Source organism: Mustela nivalis (genome assembly GCF_964662115.1).
Source record: "Mustela nivalis genome assembly, chromosome: 4".
Classification (NCBI taxonomy): Eukaryota; Metazoa; Chordata; class Mammalia; order Carnivora; family Mustelidae; genus Mustela; species Mustela nivalis.
In genome coordinates this window covers 110,527,678-110,538,901 of record NC_139023.1, presented here as the reverse complement: position 1 = coordinate 110,538,901, position 11,224 = coordinate 110,527,678, and the positions used below count along the sequence as shown (strand labels likewise).

At 35.8% G+C, this 11,224-nt stretch overlaps 1 long non-coding RNA gene across 1 annotated transcript; it reads right to left on the bottom strand.

The window, feature by feature from the left end:
• Nucleotides 1-3,735: 3,735 nt before the first annotated feature.
• On the bottom strand, nt 3,736-10,421 carry LOC309863781. Its single transcript, XR_014311258.1, has 2 exons — nt 10,174-10,421; nt 3,736-3,806 (listed from the first exon to the last, which is right to left on the bottom strand). It is a non-coding gene; the product is annotated as an uncharacterized lncRNA (long non-coding RNA).
• Between the last annotated feature and the right edge of the window lie 803 nt (nt 10,422-11,224).

The window sequence follows — 11,224 nt, the reverse complement described above, 5'->3', positions numbered from 1 at the left end:
TCTAGGCATATTATCCCTCAATTTTTATGTGTGGTTGTCACTTTATTGTTTTATATAAAGTTGGTTGGTGTTTAATTTTGCAGCCTAGTCTTTAAGATAGAGAATATTCAGGTAGAAATGTGACTGGTTTTCAAGGAGGTATTCATAGTTCCCAGAAATGGATATTATAATTGTCACAGAGCACACCATAGTACATACATAGAGAAACAATGACTGTTCGCATATATGTCTCACCATTTAGAGGAAAGTGAGATTTTGTTTAAGAAAGAGATGTATTTTGCAGGCCAAAAGAGGATTGTTATTGTTGCATGGGAGTTCAAATCTATGCAGAAGATAGATATGGAGTAGCCAGAGGGCAAATACTATGTAGGTTACTAAGTTTTTGGTTCTCTGTTTCAAAAACACCCTGGTCTACACTACAGTGTTATACTGGGAGTAGGACTTGGCAAACCCAATTACTTCTTTCCAGCTGGTTCCCTGTTAGTGTCTTCCAACTGGGGGAACTAGAGGAAGACTGGAAAGCAAGAAAAGCAGAAGGGTTAGATTCCCTTATGGTTTTACTTCCTCCTCCTGTCACCATCTCTCTGGCAATGGGTTTGCATCTTGGCAGTGGCCATTGATTTCAATTTCCTCTTTGTTGTTGTTATTGTTGTTTATTTCACATTCCAGAATCAATCTGTAGACCCAAACTAAAATAAATTTTCTTACACCAGTGACAAAATGGAGCTAGTCAACGCAGACACATAAAGGAAATTTAATCCAAACTTACAGTAATGTATAGGTTTTCTAAAAAGTCGGAAGAGGACACAAGCCAATCCCCAAATGCGAAGTCTGTTCAAGCCATCTTTGAACACCTTTATTTTCCTGACTTAGCTACCCTGATACAAAAAGATGCCTAGGCAGCCCATTACCTTAAAAAAAAAAAAAAAAAAAGCCCAGTACCTTCCATATTTATCCCATAAAAAAATCTGTGAGCAAGTTGGAACTCATTGCTTCCATAGTCCTGAGTTACCAAGCTTACACTGAAAATCTTGCAATAAATTCATCATTGCAGTATGTGGTGTTTGCCTGGGACCCAAAGACATGACAGGTCACCTTTAGTGTAAGGAGATACTTCAGTGTTTACTAGATATTATTTTTAAGACTTCATAATCTTTTTAAAAATCTTTTCTTGGACTTGATTTGATTTTTCCCTTTTATTTGCCAAACATCAATTCTTTTTTCCAAACTCTTTTTTCTTTTTGAATTTAACTCTTTCTCTTTTCCAGAGGGTTTTATTTTTTTCACATTCCCATGACATTACTACCGCTAGGTGTCTTTTGAGGTCCCCTTCATTCCAGTCTTCCAGTCTGCTTTTGACGACCCATTTTTTTCAAGGGAGCATATGACTTATTTGCAATTTTCACAATTCCAAAGCTCACTTTGCAATACACTTGGTATATATTTACTGGAATCTATTTCTTCCTTCAGGGTCTCTATTTCAATTGGTCAGTTTGCTCCATGAGTTACAAACTTGAAAACCTCAAGTATAATTATATTCTTTTTGATATTGACCTTAAGTAGAGTAGATAATTTTAAGGATTCACCAGGAGCTCTCAAGGTCCTTTTGCCTGTGCCAAAGAATTCAAAGACTACTCCTAAAGTTATGAAAACTGGAATTCATAGCTGTCATCACATCATAGTTGCTTGCTTCTGCCATAGTTGCTTGCTTCTGAATCTGTCCTCCTCAGTTCAAGCTTTCTGTGCCATGTGGTCTCTGAAGATAACGCGAATCAGTACAGAAGGTTTTTATTCTCTTTATTCCACATTATGGAGGCTTTTTGCAACAAAAAACACACAGGATTCCCTGATAGTTAAATATCTTAAATATATTTAAATACTTAAATATGCTTAAATATATATATGTGTGTGTGTGTGTGTGTGTGTGTGTGTGTGTGTGTATGCCAAAATATAATTCTGGAGTTTTTCTGCATAACTGAGTTTCTTCTCCATTCCTCAGGCAAAACATCCTGGCAGAGAGTATGGCCTGATTAGTAAAATCTTGTTGTGTTACAGTGCTTTCTGTTTTAGGCATTCCCACGTGTTTGTTGTGAAGTAAGACTTCCTGCCAGAGCTCTCCGGCTCCTACATTTTTGCAGTCCTAGAATTATTTTCCATAAAAATGTTTATCTTATGTTAAAATATTTAAAATAATATAATTTCTATTTTCAAACTTTAATTATTATCCCCTTTCTTATTGTGTACTAACTCCAAGATTAATACCTATTCATCATGAATCCTCTGATATGTCTACATTTCATATTCTGGGCTAATCAAATAGAATTAAGATGCATTAATTAATAAGAAGATCATACTAGGTTAAATATATTAGAAAACAATAATACAAAGCTGAGCACACACATTAGACAAAGCAAACACCCATACTTTCCAGGCATTTTACCAAAGTCATTGTTTTTTGGTGTGATGCAGAGCTTAATGAAATAAAATCCAAAGGAAAATTTAGCATCTTTATTTATGTAATAGGCCACTGGAATAGAATGTAATGATATTTCCAACAGTTTTTATTAAAAACAAACAAACAAACAATATTTGATAGGGTGTCTGGGTGACTCAGTCAGTTAAGTGTCCAACTCTTGATTTCCAACCTTGAGTCACGATCTCAGAGTTGTGAGATGGATCCCTGAGCTGGGCCCTGCACTCAGTGTGGAGTCTGTTTGGGATTCTCTCCCTGTCCCTCTCCATTTGCCTCTCTTCCCAGGACCATTTGTGTGTGTGCAGTCTCTCTAAGAAAAATAATATGAATAAATGAATGAATGAATGAATGAATTAATATCTTTAAAAACACACACAATATTTGAGCTTTTGTTTCCCTTGAATTTTTGTGTAGTCATATATTTTCTTCCTTGTTTGAGTAAGTCAAATTGTTAAATAAGCCTGACTATTTTGAAGCCAGCTTAAAATCTTCACAGAATAATTATGAAGTATTTTTTTTTAATATTTTGTTGATAAAACACCACTCACATGTGTAACAGACTATTGTGTGTTGCTCTATTTTCAAGGTGGATGCAACAGTCAAATTCCTTGTGCAGGAACATAAGGGGCATGGGACACACATCACTTGAAAATGGAATTTTCCCTTTCATCAATATCTCTCATTACAATTATAAATCACTGATTTATAGGGTCCTGGATCAAGCCCTGCATGGGGCTTTCTGCTCAGCGGGGAGCCTGCTTCCTCCTCTCTCTCTGCCTGCTTCTCTGCCTACTTGTGTTCTGTCTGTCAAATAAATAAATAAAATCTTAAAAAAAAAAAAGTCTCAAATATTCAAGTAAAATTTGCCTGAGTTTGGACTTGATACTCAGGCATATGACAAGGATAATAGTGCCTCCACCTTGGAAGTAACAGGTAATACATTCTTTCATTGATAGTAAACCCTAAGGAGAAGTTGCCTATTATATCCAAATAACCTATACATCAAAAAGAATGCTTTCATGGCTCAAAATCAAACACATTATTTTTTAAATGTGTTTTACAAATTCTGTGGCTTAAGCAGAGGTCTCCTCTGCTTAACCCCTCAAGGTCTCCTTGCTTCACACTTGCGATCTTCAGCCAATGGTTTCATCTCATCTTGGAAGCTGTCATCTGTCCTTTGTCCACTCCCATAGGCTTTAACTCATGACTCGTCTTTGAGGACAATAATTAATCTACAACTTAAAAATTAATCACTTTAAACCTCAAACTGAAGCAGTAATTTATTCCAGACATTGGAGATGACATGACTGTGACGGACGTTTAGGAAGTTGATCTGTTAAAAAAGATACATAAAATTCAACATTAGGAACTGCACTTATTTGTATCAGGTATGACTATAGGCAGTGTTCTATTTAAGGCCTAAATTATTCACTTAAAAACAGGTAAACAGAATACAGTTAAAACTTTCAGATTCTAGTATAACAATTCCTCTATTATCATTATGTATTATCAACTATGTGCATATCATGTATTTTTTTTTTAAGATTTTATTTATTTATTTAACAGACAAGAGATCACAAGTAGGCAGAGAGGTATGCAGAGACTGAGGAGGGGAAGCAGGCTCCCTGCTGAGCAGAAAGCCGGATGTGGGGCTCGATCCCAGGACCCTGGGATCATGACCTGAGCTGAAGGCAGAGGCTTTAACCCACTTAGCCACCCAGGCACTCCATATCATGTATTCTTTAAAGAAATCATATAACTAGGGGCGCCTGGGTGGCTCAGTGGGTTAAGCCGCTGCCTTTGGCTCGGGTCATGATCTCAGGGTCCTGGGATTGAGTCCCGCGCATCGGGCTCTCTGCTCAGCGGGGAGCCTGCTTCTCTCTCTCTCTCTGCCAGCCTCTCTACCTACCTGTGATCTCTCTCTGTCAAATGAATAAATAAAATCTTTAAAGAAAAAAAAAATCATATAACTTCTCTGCCTCCTTTTAAGTTGTAGTAAAGACTTCAACATTGAATTTTAACAGATGATACATTAAAGTGATTAAAAATTTTGTTTTTAATGCAATGAAAACCTGGGTTTTAGAGTAACATCTTTACTAATTACTCCTTTTATAATCTTGAGTAAATAAAAATTTCTCTATTTTTTTCATTTCCTCACTTTTAAATTCAGGACCATCATCACAGAGTTGGTTAAGGATTAAATACAATAATGAGAGCAGAGGTCCTGGTGCAGAGTAATGACTCAATGAGTGGTAGTTACTATCACTGTAATTATTTTTGCTGTCTCTACAGAGTTTTTCTGGGTAGGAAAATGAAAGAAAAGCAAACAACACCAACATAATGTCAGCTGTATTTGAAAATGTATTGAACTAAAGTCAAAAGACATGAGTGCTAGTTTTGACGCCAGCAAGAATTTACAGGTTCATTTAATGACTCTAAAAAATCAATCAATCAAAGTGAGTTTTTATTTTGTTTCCTCGTTTGTAAAATGGACTGATGCTTGAGTCCTCAGTTCAGTTAGTTGTGAGGATAGTCAGGTAATGTGTGTGATGAAAATATCAACATCCATCATATTTCATCTCAAGTAGAAAAACTACTAGAAATGATATGAAACCAGTTATTTTTTAAGATTATAGTGTACAGACACAGAAGGACATAATATAACCACATATAAAGTTTTAAATAATCATAATAAAATTATGTGAGCACTCAACCCCCAAAATAGAACGTTACTCCTGCAGCTTCCTGTGTCCCCATCTCCACTCTGCAGGCTTATAGCTGGAGGACGAGGTAGCACAATTTTGATTTAATGCTTAGCATCAATTTGTGTATGTATTTATTGCCATAAATAATATGTTTTTTAAATGTATAGAAATGATATCACCCTATGAGCAATCTTCAGTGACTTAAAAAAATGACTTTATTATGATATAATTTCCATACTATGAAATTCATCTATTTAAATTATACAATTCAATGATTTTTAGTGGGGTTGGAATTGTGCAACCATGAACACAATCTAATTTTACAACATTTTAATTACTCCCCCAAGAAACCTGTACCCACAAGCAGGAACTCCTTGTACCTCCTCAGAGCCCCCAGCTCTATGCAGTCACTAGTCCACATTCTGTGTGACTTGCTTTTTACCCATCATTGTGGTTGTGAAATCTATACATTTTCATGCAAATAACATTACTTTATAGTTATTGCTGATTTTCTTTTTGTCTGCCTCATCTTTCAGCCACTGGGAGCAGCATATTTAAATCTCTTCTTATAATGGTTGATTTTTTAATTTCGGAAGCCGTGTTATTAAAGACATACACATTTAGAATTATAGTCCTACTGATTTGAAAGTTTTATTTTCATATAGTGATCAATATCTCCTGAAGCATTTTTTACCTTAAACTCTCTTTTATTTGATATTAATAGAGCTATATCAACTTCTTTCTGACTAGTGTTTGCATATATATATATATATATTTTTTTTTTTTTTTCTGTACTTTTACTTAATGACCTTGGTGTGTTTCTTATGAAGAACATATTGGCTGGTATTTATTAGATTTTGAAAAAGATATTTTTCTCTTTTAAAGAATATCAGAATAGAGGTTTAATCAATATATTGGTGTATAGATATGACTGTGTGTTGATTTACATATATTTATCTTTGATTTTCTACTCAGGCCTATGTTAGCTTAAGTGGTCACTAGACAACATGATAAAAAGGCCTTATTCATTTGGGTGTTCTTTATTCTTTACTCTTGGAGGTTGATGTAGTAGCCTTTGCTGAGAAAACTTTTATATTTCAGCAAAGCAGGTATCTAATCACCGGAGACTTAATGGTATTAATTTAGTTAATTCACTTCCCAATTTAATCTCAAAATGGAAGTCCTGAATAGAAATGTTTCACAAACTTGAAGCAACACAATTTCTAGTGCTTTCCTGTAACTCCTGGAACAGTATAATGAAACAAATTTAAGCTGTCTTAGCAACATTTAGAGGCAAAATGTGTGAGCGCTAGAAGCCAAGTATATGTATTAATAATACAAACACTTATGTTTGACTATAAATACTAATTTAAGTTTCTGTTTACAGACTTCTGAGTAAAATTCAGTTTGTGTAAACAAAAATGGAAGTTTCAGAAAGCAAGCTGGAATATACATTCTTCAATAGATTTAATTAAGAATCATTTTCCAAGGAATTTGAATCCAAATTGTTTCACTGAAGAACAATTAGTACAGGTAAAAAAGTATTCTGGAGCAAGACAGATCTGGGTTAAGGCCTGGAGGGACCCTTTGTGGCTTTTTGAGCATTGCTGCCTTCTTTTTCAAGTCTGTAAAATGGGGACTGTAACGACACTTACTAGTTTTGTATTTTTATTTTTGAAAATTTATTCTTTAATTATTGCTTTGTTAATACATTTATTGAATATTAACTGTGCCACTAAATGCTTATCTTGAGTTACTGGATTCAATCTCATACAAATTTGTGTGTATGTAGCATTACTATTGCTGTGATCCAGATCAGGAAACAGCAGGACAGGAACCCTAATCTCTCTCATTTCTTCAGTGTTATGCAGTGTTATCTCATAATATGAGATTATATTCTGGCTCCCAGAAACTCTTCAAATAACTTTTCTTTACCTGCTAATGATAGACATTTCCTAAAATCCCAGCCCTTAATCCTTTCACTCTGTCTTGTGATCTCATCTACATCTATGTCTTCAGGTTCATCTTTATTGATTATTAAATTTCGATCTCTGGTCTTGAGGGCCCTCCTTGTAATTAGGCTTAATTTTATTTTCAAATACCTACTGAATAGAATCATCTTAATGTCTTCAGACTTCAAATTCATTATATCAGAACCTAAACTACTTATCTTTCCTTATAAATGACTCCTTCTTCTGGTTAGGATACTGTTATTTTCCAAACAACTTGAATTTGAAGCCTAAGAAATGTTTTTTACTTGTTCTTCTTTAAGGCTAATAGTCAGCCAGTTGTGAACCCTCCTTTATAGTTGCCCCATTGCATTTCCTACTTCTCCTCCACTTTTTAGTCCTATCTGTTTGGGCTCATAACATCATTACTTAGGGTATCCTCGGCAGCTCTTGACTGATTTCCCTTACCTGCTGGCTTCTATAGAAAACTTCCAGATGGATTTTCCTAAAGTCAATCTCTAATCATTCAGATAAAATTACAAAACAACAAAAGCAATCTACTAGAACTATCAAGTTCTGTTACTTGCTAACTTTAGATCAATATTTTAAGAGGCCTCTTCTAAATGGTCAAGATCATTCATAATTCCATGTAGGCTACTCTTTCCCTTTCAGGCTAGTCTTCCATAAGTTTCTTTTTCTTTCTTTCTTTTTTTTTTTTTTTTTAAAGATTTTATTTATTTATTTGAGAGAGAAAGACAGTGAGAGAGAACATGAGCGAGGAGAAGGTCAGAGAGAGAAGCAGACTCCCCGTGGAGCTGGGAGCCCGATGCGGGACTCGATCCCAGGACTCAATCCCAGGACTCCGGGATCATGACCTGAGCCGAAGGCAGTCATCCAACCAACTGAGCCACCCAGGCGTCCCTTTTTTTCTTTTCTTTTAAAGTAGACTACTCTGTTGGTAAGCTGAACGATTCTTATTTCTTAAACATACCTTGTTCTTTTAAAAATGTCACATGATTTTGAATTCTACTCCCTGTCTCGATGCCTTTCTCCATGACCTAGTCCGACTGAAGTACAGTATCTGACACCATTATCTCCTTTCTAATATGTCCTTTATGAAATATAATACAGTCTACTTAATTTGTTTTGTGTGGACATGTCTTATCTGGTATTAATGGTGTTAAGTGATGATAGAGAAAAGAACACTTAATGAGAACTCCCATGGAACAGGCATCGTATCTTCTTGAGAGTATGGGTGGTAGCATTAATTTTATTTACAGATAAAGAGGACCAGAATGTCTAATAGCCACTGGTGTTCTGAATTCCACTTTGACAAAATTCTGGTAAATTCTGGCAAATCTCAAGGCCAAGTTTCCATATACCAAAAGCAAAATCTTAGGTCTTGACATGACACTTGTTTCTTATCTGTCTATTTACCACAGAGACATTTGCAGTGGTGAGATTGACCTGTGACTGAAAATTTACCTATTAGACTTTGTTTTAATTTTTCTCAGTACTACTAAGGAGTCAACTTCTTGCCCCTACATATAACAGCTCTAAATTCAATGAGGAAGATATTTACAGTTCTGTAAATATCACTTTGGCATTTTACATTTTGTATGAGAGAGATTTTTACATTGCAGTTCATAGCACAGTTTGAGGTTTCTAAATGCCAGCTAGAGACATTGAAAGCACCAAGTTTTAAATTCAACATTGAGAAATGTGCAGAACTTTTGGGGGTTGCTATGAAGAGTGAAAATGGTATTTGATGAGAAAACACAGAACTCTGACTTATTTATGTATTGGTTCACAGGAGAAAGGATAGGATAACATCTGAATAAGATAAGGAGGGCTGGCTCTGCACTTCCTTTATATTCTATTTACATGATCACCTGAAGCATTAGACAATGGGTAGGAATCAAAATAGAAACTCCTGGGAAATATCAATTTCTATAAATCTTGGTAAATTGTGTAGAACAGAGGTATTCATTGCAGATGTGAACATGTTGAAAGTATATCATATCAGTCTATTTCATAATCTAGAAAAAACAACAAATTTGGAAAAAATAAGTTTTTGCAACAAACATTTAGATGTTTAGCATGGCTTACGATTTTCCTCAAATTATGATCACAATATAATCAGTTTGTTGACATGGTAGTGACAAATACATTATACAAATGGCTTTTGTCTATCACATACAGATCATTTGGAAGTTAAATGTCAATAGTTATGGCAAGCTTAAGCAGGCATGGGCTGCTGGTGCTGGCATGGAGATGCTGATAAAGTTTTATCACAGTAGGTTTATTTTTCCTATTACCATTGAGGAAATGTTAAATGATTTACTTTTAACTGTAATGGTTTCCCCAGCTAATCTTCATTGTTTTCCCTAAACAATGTAATATATGGTCTAAAACCACAAAATAAAACTAGAAATTCTGTTTAACTGGCTGTGACTGACATTTGCCTTTTCTCAGAAAGCAGCCTTGACTAGAGCTAACTGAATGAAATTTTTGGTGAGCACTCTGACCTAGAATAAATATATGCCAGTAAGTTAATAATTTTGTATTTTATAATTGGCTCTAAGAAAAAACAGCCAGGATGATATTTGTGTTCTTGACACACATGTGAAATTTTTTTCTTAAAGTTTGCCCTCGAGAAAACAGAAAGTCACTAATCATGTGGAATTTGAATGAGATGATTTATCACAGTATTCACATATGGGGCAAATTGGTTTTAAAACAAGAAAATCTCACAGAAAGTCAAAGACCTTTTTTGAGTCAATTAGGAGGTGTGTTGACAAGCTTTAGCAAGGAAATTTCTATCATTGGTCCTCTTCCCACTCTTGAGTTTGTTCCTGGGTTATTCCATTGTTAACCATGGCTTTGACTACATACTGATATTCTTAAAATTCCAATCAAGATTTTAAATCATGCTCTATCTTCAGCTCCAAACTGCCATATCTAATTACTTTACTATATTACTTATCTACTGTTTGTAACATATTACATCCAAACTTAACAGCATAGAACGGCAGATATATTTTACCTCATATTTTCTGTAGGTCAGGAATCTGGGCCCAGCATTGCTGGGTCTTGTGGTCCAAGGTCTCTCACAGGGTTGCGATCCAGGTGTAAGCCTTGGCGATGGTCTCATCTAAAGGAGGAGGATTTGTTTGCAAGAGCGCTGTCATGGTTATTTGTATGGTTCACTTCCTTGCAAGCTGTTGGTCTGAGGCCTCTCTCAGTTTCTTGCCCCATAAGCCTCTCCACTGGGCAGCTCACTATTTGGCAGCTGGCTTCCCTCAGAGTGGGGGAGTGAAAGGAGGGCGGGCAAGAAGCCAGGCATTTCTAATCTTAGAAATGTCAACTCGTCACTTTTGCCATATTCTCTTCATTAGAAGTGAGTCATTTGGTCCAGTTCCCCTCCAGTGAGGGGATTGCTGAAGGCCCTGAAAATACCAGGAAGTGCAGCCCTGGGCCATTTCAGAGGTAGCTTACCATATGTACCAACTGAAAACTTTCCTCCAGTGTTTCCAAGGCACTTGAAACTCAGTCCATGCAGAACTAACTCCACTGACATTGCACCCAAACCTGCTTCCCCTTCTGTGATCTCTCTTGAATAAGGATAAGATACTGTTATTTATGCAGTTTCTGTGTGTGTGCGTGTGTTTTGAATGCGTGTTTATGCAAGTTTTTAAAAAATTATTATTACTATTAATATTATCTGAAGGGCTAGTCTATGTAAGCTTATATACTAGTCGTTATTGAGAGATCCTAGAGCCAGAATGCATTGGGATGGGAACATTGTCTGGGTGTGTAATTCCAAGAGACTTCATGTTTGATAAATTTTTACCTGAAAGACAAAATATGTCTACTTGTTTTCCATCTGGCCTGTCCTTTTTTACAAATGTATGGCACGATGATATCTGGGTCTCCTTGCTGATGTTTTTTTTCACTCTCATGTCAGACACAAGTTGACTGTCCTCACATTTATTGCTCTGCTGTCCTTCCACTTGTTGAGGTTGTAGAGAACTTGTCTGTCCAGCACACTGCTGTGGAATTTCAGCAGGGAGAATGAGCCAAGAAGAGGGCATCCA